At 33.4% G+C, this 12,704-nt stretch overlaps 1 protein-coding gene across 2 annotated transcripts in view; it reads right to left on the bottom strand.

The window, feature by feature from the left end:
* Window positions 1-12,704, bottom strand: part of WDPCP (WD repeat containing planar cell polarity effector) — a 371,882-nt gene that overhangs the window by 262,607 nt on the left and 96,571 nt on the right. The window lies entirely within an intron of this gene.

Genomic DNA, 12,704 nt, shown 5'->3' with positions numbered 1-12,704 from the left:
AGATTTACCACACACAAACAGGCTAATTAAAGTGGAATTTACAAGGTAAATGGTATATAGTTACCATTATATGAAACACAATTACTTAAAAGTAAACTGTGTGAAACCATATTAGCATTTGGATTAGTTTGTTAATCTGCATGGCATGATGGATCCAGTCTATTCTAACTACATTTAAAACAAAAACCAGATCATGAAAATGTACATCCTATATTTCATACCTTTTAATAGCAGGAGCTAGTGACAGACACTATGAATACTTTTTTTTGTTTTTTAATCAAGTAGAACCATATCAATTTGGACTGACTGGGAGAAGGTCAGTCTAAATGCGGGGTGGGGAGAGTCAACATTTTACAATTTTTTAAAAAAAAGTTTCAAATGTTTGCTTGGAAATTCATATGGTACTATATGCATCCTATGCTATATATTAAACTATAGACAGTATTTAAACTATGAACATTCTGTACAGAAATCATAAAATAAATGTTCTTCCAGCAAATTTCCGAATAACAAAAGACATTTGAAAAATATTTTAACATATCTTTTAATGGAAGAAAACACCTCAGCTTCTTTAACATTAGGAGTAACTAAAAATATTTCCCATACTATTCATATAGATGCTAATCTAAAACAATTTTAGACATAGTACAAACTTCCTTGGACTTCCTTCACCTTTACAGAACCTCACTGCACTTAAAATCATCAAGAAACAGATTATTCAACTAAGAAGACACAGCATGCTAAGAACTGAAAAGGCAAAGTGAAAAATGTAGCAGCATAAAAGAAGGGCCCAATCATGCCTAAACAGCAGGATTGTAAGAAAGCTACAGAGAAGTTTTAAAATGTTAGTGGTCCTTAAAGAAGGAATTTATCAGTTAATGATGACAACAATAAGGTTAACAAAAACAGATAATATTAAAAATTTGTTCTAAACATTTTATATGTATTAACTCATTTAACCCTCATAGCTACTCTTTGAGGTAGTACCATCATTACTTCTATAATGTGGAAATTGAAGCACAGAAAGATCATATAGCCAGCAGGAGGTGGAGGCAGGTTTTGAATCTATGCAACTAGCACCCTGTCTGAGGCTGTGTGGCAACTCCAGTGCTCTGCTGTACTGTTGTACAGAGGAGTGGGAGGGAGCACAGATGACAGTGTGAGTGAAAGGATGACACACATGTACCACAGATGATGGTAGATCTAGGTGCATGGTGAAAAGTGAACAAAAGATGAAGTTGGAAAGGGTAAGAAGAAAACAGATTATCCTAATAATAGTAAATTTGAGGTTGATCTAAATCCACTCTCCTACATTAAAATGCCTTTAAAAATAACAGATCAAACAAAGGACCCCCAATCTCTTACTCTGCTGTAACAAAATGCTAGCTGTCACAATATATAGTTGAATGAATAAGTACTAAGTACAACAGGTGGTTAATGAAGGGAAAACATCCATATGTGGAGATGTTTCTATACAAGAGAAAATATTTGAATTAAATCATGCAAATGAATTAGCACGTCATTGTGAATAAAGAAGAAAGGATATGGTGAAACTGGTACATATTTCCTCTGATATTGAGCACCAAATATCACCAATTCTCAGACTTCATTAGAAAATAAGTCACATTCCTCAATTTAGAATTTATTCAGATACAAATAATTACAATTTGTGGCAATTTGGGCAAAGACAAGGTTAAAGTTCAGCTGTTGTTACATAAAAAGATTTTTATTAGGTAAACAAAATACACAAGGGCTGTACCTTTAGTTACACATTAAAAAAGGACAACTTGACATTCTATTTTTAAGTATAAGTCAATTCAATAATAAAAAATTTGTCAAAACTTTATCCTGATAACAGAAACAGAGACTGAAATCCATTTCTTTATTATCTATACTGGCTATTTCTAAAAGGTAGAAATGCCTTTAGTTTGAAAAAATAATACATCTATTGCCCATATCTTTAGTAAGTTTGAAAGCCCTGAACTACTCAGAAATTATGATGTTTTGGGGGACAACAGGAAAAATGAGCTCTAGGGAGAGCATCAAATGCCAAGAGCAACACCATTCATCCTTTCCACTGGACACAGAAAATTCTGAAAACGTACAATGTAGAGTCCATTACCTGGACTTGTCTTCCAGCTTAGCACCCAAGGATTCATTCACATCCATTTCTAACAGGAGTAGGAGAACTAAAAAAAAAAATGTGTAAGCTATTTCTCCAAATGCTCTAGTACACAAACAATATTGCTATAGTTTCCCAAAGGAGGGGAGAGACACCCTCCTTGTATTTTATAAAGGACCTCTTTGTGACTCCACAAAAACATGATATAAGGTTAGAGAAGTGGTAGTAGGAGTTGGTGCCTAGCAGAAAGGAAGCAGGACAGTAGCCTGTTGTATTTGTGTGCTCACTGAGAGTGGTGGTATCCAGACAAAACCGAATTTGTGCCCAGGAAAAGTAGATATGAAGCCAAGGAATGATACATGCCACCTGGAAAACTGCAGTAATAATCAGTTGAAGGAACAGATCTAGCACAGAGTGGGTGAGGCAGGTAAGAAGAAAATGGTCTATGTCCACTAGTAAACGACTGGATTTGGTTATAAACACATGTCACAACCCTTGTAGGCTCCCCAAAGTAAGTGTGATTGAAAGAGGGCTTTGCAAGGGAGTTCAGTATTAACAGGGGGCAAAAGATAGCCAAACGTGGGTTACTTATCCTTCTTTTTCCCTGAACTTCAAATATCTGCCAGGAAGACCACATAAAATTAAGGCCAGTTAATGGAGTAAATAAAACAAATTTGTGAAAATCTACAATAATAACTAGATGAACAGGGTAGGAGAGGACCAAGTCAATACCCATTTTAGTCTTTAAAATGTCTTGCTATCTTCATACACTGAGCAGCTTTTAAAAACACCTTTAAACATCTTGTATCTTACTCAAGAATGCTACTAGTTTAAAAGAATGTTGATAATTTCCTGGTTTGAAAAATCTGCCTGGAGGAAGTAGTCAAGACTGAGCTTGTATTATTCAAATATTGTATTAGTACATAAATAGCTGTTTTGAAGTAGGGAAGAAAAGAATTTCAGAAGAATGCTGGATTCTGAATTTGGGGAAGGAGGTGTAGGCAAGGATTGAAAAAATAATGAAACAGCAGGTAGCTATCAAAGGAAGATGAGAAGTGTTGCCCCACTCAGTGCCCTTGTGCATTTTTCTGGGGGGTAAAACCAATGCATGTGACAGAACTAGAACAACCCTCCTTGTGCAGAGGGAAAAGGAATGAAACAATGTATTAATTTTAAAATATAGCAAATTATCTCACTATTGAACAAGAAAAGAATTATCCAAATGAAAAGAATAGCAGACTGAAAAATTCTGAAAAAAATTCACCATAATTTAATTTTTCATTTTTTAAAAATATTTTTAATTTTTACAGTTTTCCATTTATATATATATATATATATATATATATATATATATATATATATGGTAGTTGATGTCAGTTTCAGATATCTCAGAGGCAATTCTGAATCCAAATTTCTAGTCTCCATGACAGAACAAATAGCATCATTGAACTTGACCTAAATTTAGGATGATTATTCTCCTGTATGGAGGAGAACCTATGATAGCTCAAAGTTTGAGGACAAAGAAGATGAGAGGATCCTAGAAAGCCCTCATTTGCTTTCTATTTTCATCCTCAAAAAATTTCAACATTTACGGGCTAGGGTTGTGGCTCAGTGGTAGAGCACTTGACTACATGTGTGAGGCACTGGGTTCAATTCTCAGTACCACACATAAAATAAAGGTTCACTGACAACAAAAAATATATATTAAAAAAAAGTTTCAACTTTTAAAAACTACCCTTCAATTTGGGTTACATTAGAATTTAAGGAATATTTATTTTCCTTAAGAATAATAGTCATCACATAGACTTTGATAAAGTAACATGCAGAATAGAAACAGTTTTACTAATATACTGCTGATAATCTTCTTTTGAAAAATAAAAACTAAGCTTTAGAAATAGAGATTACTTGGCTTTTAATACATTGTAAAATACTTGTCTTCTGCTAGGGTAGTTAGGTATGCTGGTTTCTGAAGCCAGCTTTTCTGACTGCTATAGGGAGGACAGGAAGCTTGAGGGCAAATAAAACCCTAATGTAAAACATGATAGCAAAAGGAGAATTATGCAAGAGAAGACACTGCTGTAGTTATAACAAAGATAAATGATACCATGGCACCAACAAAACATTTAAAATGGATGTGTATTAGCAAAATACTGCAAAGAGCCTAAGGGAACCTTTCTTGGGCATAAGTTTAATACATATATTACAATTTATTATCAATAGACTTTTCTGAGTAATATCTATTCACTAATTGAAAATGTGCAAAAATAATGACAACCAAACAGCATGAATTTATATAAACCACTGATTAGTTATATTAGGTTGTATAGTCATCATTAGATAATTTTCAAATTACCTAAAATTCAGCATCACTTCTCAGAATCACTTCTCCAGTGTCATCAACATTGTGTGTGTGTGTGTGTGTGTTTTGCTGGGAATTGAACCCAGGGCCTTGTGCATGTGAGGCAAGCACCCTACCAACTTAGTTATATCCCCAGTCCAACACAGTATTATATTTTGCTACACACAGTTTTCCATTATTCCAAAGAATAATGTTAAGAATATTCATTAACATATTTAATCAAAGCCAAGTTTGCAGAAACAATATTTTGTTTATTTTTTTAAAATATCCAACACCAGGAGGCTGAGGCTGTGGCTTAGTGGTAAAGTACTTGCCTAAGTATAAAAAGTACTTGGTTCAATCCCAAGCACATCAATCAATCAATCAATCAATAAACTTCAAGCTTGGATAGCATCTATTTTATCAAAAGACTGGAATACTAAGAACACTTGCTCATTTATGATAACAGAGCCTTATATCTAAGTATAATTAAATATCACAAACATCTTATATGTATAATATTTAACTATGAGTCTAAGATACAAAGATTTATAAAACAAGGTCTTTACTATCAAATAGCTTATAGTCCAGCACAGCACATTAAAAAAAAAAACCATAAAAATAACAATATGAAATCTGTGAGAAGTGCTAATTTAACAAAAGGTTATAAGTTTTAAGTAGATGTTTTAGTTTCATAAAGTAGAATCATTTGAGGATTGTTAGATTTTTGTGAGGCAGATAAAAAGGATAAAACAATACACAAAGCATAAATTAGACAGAAATATGCAAAGCTTATTTGAAGAATAATAAGCAATCTGGTTTAGTGCAGAGGTAGAAGAGAGAAATCAGGGTCATACCAAGCATGTCTTTAATGCCAAATTTAGGAATTAGGCCTTTATTGGGTAGCTAATGAAGAATAATGAAAAGGTTCTAATCAGGAAAGGTTTTTTAGGAAGACTAATCAACAGATCAGAATTGCATATTGAAGGAGTGGAGAAAGATTTCATACAAGTGACCTGTTAGGCAATTAAAGTAACAGTCAACACTAATATTCTGTAACAAGGACTTTGGGATGGAGGCAGTTGGAATGTAAAGAAAGAGATTCAAGTGGGTTTTGTTGGGATTTTTGTTTTTTGTACTGGGGATTGAACCCGTGCACGCTTTAGCACTGAGCCACATCCCCAGCCCTTTTTATTTTTATTTTATTTTTTTTATTTTGAGACAGGGTCTCACTTAGTTGCTTAGGGGCTTGCTAATTTACTTGAGGCTGGCCTGGAACTTGTGATCCTCTTGCCTCAGCCTCCTAAGTCACTGGGATTACAGGCATGTGCCACTGCACCTTGTCTCAACTGATCTTTTAAAGAAAAAAATCCAACAGTATATGGGCACTGACCATCAAGGGAGGGTATATGGTTAGATCATAGCACTTGCCTTGAACATGTCTCTAGTGACCAGGCCTGTCTTCATCATCCTGTGTTGGCCAAAAGGGTACCAGTGCACCCCATTTGTTCACAATGACTGGCTCAACAACTCAACCCGTGCACCTCAATTCTCTGAACCCCCTACCTGGTCTCCTATTACCCTTTTGCCTTGTCCCTCGGTTTTTAATTCTGGCTCTTCCACTTTTTAAACTGTATTTCAGCTTCTTCGATCTGGCAAACAACCACAAATACCAACTGTTCTTGAACCCCTTATCCAGACTTGTTCCCACCAGGTTTACCCTAATTTCAAAGGCAGGATTTAAAACATACAAATAAACAGGTCAGTCAAGAAAAGGAGTGAGTTTTATTCATGGTAGTAAGTGGAATGTTAGGAAGAGCGGGAGTCTAAGGTGAAAGGGAATCATGTGAGCATCAATGGTTGGCAGCTAGCTAGAAATGTTGAACAAAGGCCGGGACAATATAAAAACTATTTTGAAATTTTCTAAGTGGAAAGGAAAGTTAAAGCCACTAAATGGGATGCCAGAAAAAAAAATTCAAGAATAGATATTGTGGTAATTCTCCAACAAAGAGATGTTGGGAAAGACAAAGTTAATAGTGCCAGGAAATCCACCGAAGAGAAAATAGTGTGTGTGTGTGTGTGTGTGTGTGTGTGTGAGAGAGAGAGAGAGAGAGAGAGACAGAGAGAGAGTGTGTGTTTAGTGATTATATAGTAATCAAACTTGTTGGTTTTGAATTTTAACATATGTTTTATCAAGGACATAGAAATTAAATCTACTTAAGAAATGTGATTCTACTGTTCTGACTATGATTCTACTGTTTTGGCTCTGAGCCAAAAAAAAAAAAAAAAAAAAAAAATGCCTTCCTTCTAATCCTGCTGTGACAAATTTACCCCAAATCATTTAACCTCTCTGCCTCAACTTCCCCACCTGCAAAAATAGCGATAATGATATTTGACCTACATTTGTAAGGGTGTTGTAAGGATTAATTAATGTTGTATAATGCTTTGAAGATGAAAAGGGCTGGGTATTATTAGTGTATATTACAAAACTAACTGCCTATAATACAAAAATTTTATCCTTGAATTTTATCCCAACAGCAGTTGTAAAATAATGGTCTAACTCCCTAAATAACCTTTACTTTCTAATGTTATCAAATTATTATTTAAAATATATCTATCAAATTATCATTTAAAATATATCTAGATCTTTTCTATTTTACAAGTGTTATTTCACAGCATATAAAATTCTAGATTGATTGGGAAGTCCAGAACACCTTTTCAACCTACATGTTAAGTGTAAATATTCAGTACATATTTATTTGATAATGAATATCCGTTGTAAGTATTAATAAATGACAAAAGGTAAGACTTTAAAATAAATTTTATATTTGACACATAACACTAAGTATAAATGCAAAAACACAAATACTGTCTTAAAAATACCAGCATGCCCTTATTTTTAAACAAGCTTTAGAATCTAAAAGATGACAAAAAATGAAGAGAAATGTTTAAATCCATTAGATCCTCTATCTATCTGGTCTTTGTTTCTTCTTGGATTTAAAAGTTATAACAGTAATACCTTCTTATTATCTTTTCAAATGCAAACAATATGGGAGTATTTGGTGTAGAAATGAAAAGCTCACTTCCACTGGCCCTCCCCACTCTGCTGGGAGCCACTATACATTGTGCCCTATGGCCTTTCAGACTTCCTCAATATGATATAATATGTCCATACTCATGCTGATTTGTTTGTATCTTTGAAAAGATGGGATTTCATATACTTTGACTTTTTTCACTGAACAACACAATATGGATACTCTGTCAGCATATACAAATCTACATAAGAGTTTAAGAGCCACAAGATAGTGCATTAAATAATGATCATAATTGATTTAACCATTTTCAATAAACAACCTTTCTAATTTTTGTCTTATAAATAAAATTACCACAAAAATATACATACACACACTTATGTTTTGATGGCCTCTGAAATGGCTGTGCCAATCTACACTGCCAGTCCATAATGGACTGCCCTTTTCCCCTTTGTCCTCAACAGGCGCATCCCCCACCCCACCCTGCCATTAAGTTGTTGCTGATCTGGTAAATGAAAATGGATTCTTATAATTTTATTTTTACATTCATTAATGAGATAAAACTCTTTTCATGTATTTTTAAATAATTTTGTTTCCTGTCTAAATTACTAATTTCTATCTTGTACCTATCTTTTTATTAAGTTCTTCATCCTTTTGTTTATTAATGACACAAATCCTTCATTATACCCACTGGACATCAACCTCATATATGAAGAAAATAAGAGAATGTAGAATGGACATGGGGAGGAGAAAAAAATGGGCACAGAAAAAAAAAAACAGCAGAAAACTCTGAATTCAATTCAACTAGTGCTGTGAAAAGTGCCAAAGAGATCCAGGCCCCATGGCCAGAGGGTGACTCTTCATAGCTGCTAACAATGGTCAGCAGCTATTTCTAGATAAAGCAAAAGATGACAGATTTCTGTGTACCGAGAAAACCTGTGCATCATTCTTACTAAAAGAGGTTAGAAGAAATTCTATGCCTAGAAAAAAAAATCTCTTCACTTCTGTGAAATAAATTATGGCAAAAAAAATCTTTATAAATCTTTTGTTATTCTTAAATTTGGAAAATATTTCTCTAGGGCATTGTTTAAACTGTTTAATTCACTTAGTTAAATAGATATTGTCAATTTAACATTTTCCGTATTGTAAGCAGTTTTGACATTTAGACAATTTATCAATGGCTTCTTCATTGTAGCTGCTTCTTCCTCTCCTTCCTACTCATTACATGGGACAAATTAAATTTCACTAATATTTAAAGATCAGTGCTGACCTTTGCATAACCATTTTCTAGGTTCCTGATAATACAAACATCTTATTTGCTGATGCTCATTTTAAATATTTTGCTACACACAGTGTTCCATTATTCCAAAGAGACTTATATCTAGCTGAAGTGAATTTTTTCCATGACCTTGCAAAATTATTACTAAAGTTTATGTTAGAAATTTTAAGGGAAAAAAATGTATGTCTGAATAAGTGAATAATAACAGTAATAACAATGATCTTCTCTCACCACCCCCCACATCCCTACAGGTATCCACCTTTCTGAACTTCAAAAATATGGACCAAATTCTTCCATTAAGGAAATACCTCAATCACAACAATAAAAACACAAGGAAAATACAAATGTTGGCAATATGATAATGATAATTAATTCTAGATTATAACTCTATAAGGTAATTTTATGCTACATTTGGATAGAAAAAAGTGACTTTGAAAAGAAAGTAAATTGAATTTCAATAGTAATTCCTAAATAGCTCAGTTAAAGACAAGAGAACACTGAAATGCTCTTATCTAAACCAATGCTTAAATATTGAAATTATTTGTCAATTTAGAGTTACTATTTTAAAAAGTATATAAATCAAAGACTGTTGTGGAGTGAGTGATAATGAAAAAAAGATAGAAATCCTTTTTCTACATGTAGGACAGACAGTGAAAAATAGTGAAGTGCCCTGCAGCTATACCACCTCAACCTTGTCAGATTTCACTTGTCAACACTTTGATGACAGATTACCACCCCCTCCTCTAAAAAACAAACCCTAGTTAACTGTTGAAAGATACAGCTTCTTATAAAAAGTGGAGTATCTCATGCAACTTGATAGTTGTACACTTTGAAATCTTTCTTTGCCCCCCCCAAAAAAAAGACTCAAAAAACTTTTCTATAGCTTCTAGCAAAACTTAAAAGCTGGGATGGGGCTGTAGCTCAGGTAGAGCACTTGCCTTGAAGGTGTAAGACTCTGGGTTCGATCCTCAGCGCCACATAAAAATAAATAAACAAAGATATTTTTTAAAAAAACTTAAAAGCTCAAAGAAGCTTCCTAACATAGGGAAGTGAAGGGTAGATAACATTTTTAAATCCCTCCTAAATGCACTTTGTGCTCATTATTTCTTGAATTCTCATAGGAGCTCTCTCAAATTATGTACTAAATTGTGTGTGTATGCATAAACGCATTTTTCTAGGCAAGGAATGGAGTCCATGTGCCTTCTCCCCCTTCAAATCAAAGGTTAGACCCTAAGCCCCTTAATTTACAAATATGGAAACAGGGGTGCCAGGAGGTGAAGTAATTTGCACAAGTTCAAACTGCTTGTGAAGGGGAACAATTAGGATTGCAATTCCTGTTCACAGATTATCTTTGTGGTGCTCTTTTTACTATACTTCTCTCTACCTAAACACGGTGCTAAATAGAGCTTTTTTTTTACTTACATAATTAACTCATGGCAAAAGATATTTTTTCTGGTCAACTTTTACTTTATTTTGCTTAAAGAATGTTGAGGAAAGTTACTTGAATGACTATTTTTATTTAGTACATCGAGTTTGTAAGTAAACTGATATACCTAAAAAATCTGATTAAAATTGGTGTTTCTTATGCACTAAAGAATCTTCCCAATACTTGCTTAGCAAACTTCATAGATGATATAAAAATGAATTCCAATATGAATTATTAACGTTTGTGGCTGATTGGTAAATATATTAATGTTTTCTATTTAAGTTATTATATGAGAGAACCTTTTCAATTTTGACTACTCATATTTGGTAATGACTCCCACTGAGTTCTCAGCTCCTCAGTCTCTATGACAAGTTTTTAATGAAATGTAAATAAGCTCTGAATGCTCGGTTTATAAGAATTCTGCACTGAATCTAATATCATGATTTGATATTCCTTTATACCCTTTCTTCCTTGATTGGTTGTTTTTACTTTTACTAATGATTTGTCACAGCATTTTTACTTGAATAAAAGTTTTCATATTTTCTTTCATATTGGAAAACCAAAATAGATAATTTAGGAAAGAACAATCTTTTCTTATTGAAATGAAGGCCTTTGAATAACCTCCAATGTTCCCTGAGAAGGTATTGATTTCACCTTAATATATTTAACACAGACATACATCATCATGGCTTAAAATGCTAATAATTCCCTAATGCAATAAGAAATTATTACCCAATAATGTGTAATAAAACCAGGAAGATTCTAGATTATGATCATGTTTTGCCCTACAGCCCAAACAAATCAAAGATTAATAAAATGTATTATATGCTTTTAAAATTGTACTCTATATTGTCACTGAAGAGTAAACAGGAAAACATTTGAAAATCTATGGCAAATAATAACTATACAACAAATGTCAGTTTCCCTTTCTTGAATATTCAATATCCATAAAATAATGAGTCTAATTTCAATAGTACCTAAGGAAAAAAGTCTAATTATTTTAGAGTTTCGTGGACATCATTTCATCTAATTATTTTTAGTTTGGTTCAACCTACATTCACAGAGCATTTAGTAAGCACCAACACCAAACCAGGCACCATGCTAGGCATTCAATATATAAAGAACAAACAAATAAATCAAGAACTTGTCCTTGAGGAACTCATAACTTAGGTGGGGAAGGGTGAAAGGAGAAAAATCAATGAATATAATTATATCAGAGTAAGGAAAATATTATAGAACCGTATCTAGGAGGAAAGCACAAAGAAAGAGAGATAATTCTAGTATTTAACAATCTCAATCACAATAAAAATAAAAATCATATATGCCTTTTCAGACCCTGAAATTCTTCAAAGAAAATGAACCATCTGACTCATATGAATCTACTGTAGTTCCCTAGTTCTAGTCACTGTTATTCATACTAATAGACATCTAAAATTTTATGTATCTTATAATCAATGTGTTAATTTAATATAGTGTTTTTTTAAAATCAGGACTTGCTACTAAATCAACAGTACCTTATAATCAATGATAAATTATAATAAAGGAAACATGGTTATGTCAATGCTTGATTTCCTTTGATAGAAAGACCAGCTCCAAGTGATTTGGCAACACATACAAAGCCCTGCATAGAGTACTTCCTAATAAAGATGGGGATTGTGCACATGTACTTACTTGCACTTCCTTACAAAATCACACTGAAATAACAATAATGCAATAAACTAGAGGGCGGGGGGGGGGCTCATAAGGCAAAGCAGTTAGAGACAAGATAACAACAAAATTCATGTCTTCAAAATTTTGGAGGGTAAAACACAGATGGGTATGAGGTAACTGACAACTGATTTGAGAAGCAGAAAGCCAAGTTATCTATAGTGGAATTGATAACTGAGAATCAAAAAGAACATGCACTTGAACCTTAGAAAGGTTCAGAAACTGGAAGCACCAAGTCCATCTGAAGGAATGGCTGTACTATGAACTGTTCTAGAGCCTATATAATAACACACAGACTTCTAGATGCACTTCCCTGCAGCACTACTGGGCAAGTATTTCTCCCAAAATAGAAGAAAAGTGAAAATGACCTCTCGTGAGAGGTTATACTGAAGTAACTTATTAAGAAACAACAACAACAAAAATATCTATCTATATATATCAAGAGTGGGGGAGCTATACTGAAAAGAGGGAAAAAAAGAATTCTTGAAAATAAAAATATCAGAGCCAAAACAAAAAATTCAAAAGAAGATACTACTGAGGAAGCTTCCCAAAAGGAAGAAAAGGAAAAACATGCATGTGACCACATGTGCACACAGGGGAGTAGGGGGAGGATTTGGAGAACCTATCAGACTTATCCTTAGTCAGATATCTGATGAAGTAAGAAAATGGAGACAATGGAAGGAAAGAAATTATCAAAAAAAAAAAAAAAACATGTAAGAAAACTTGCCAGAATGAAAATACATGACCTTCCAGGTTGAAAGAAATCACTACATACTCAATAAAATGAACTATAAAAGCCT

This window comes from Spermophilus citellus (assembly GCF_964194105.1).
Source record: "Spermophilus citellus genome assembly, chromosome: 13".
Lineage (NCBI taxonomy): Eukaryota > Metazoa > Chordata > Mammalia > Rodentia > Sciuridae > Spermophilus > Spermophilus citellus.
Note: the sequence above shows the minus strand (reverse complement) of the source record. Positions and strands in the feature narration are given on the sequence as shown.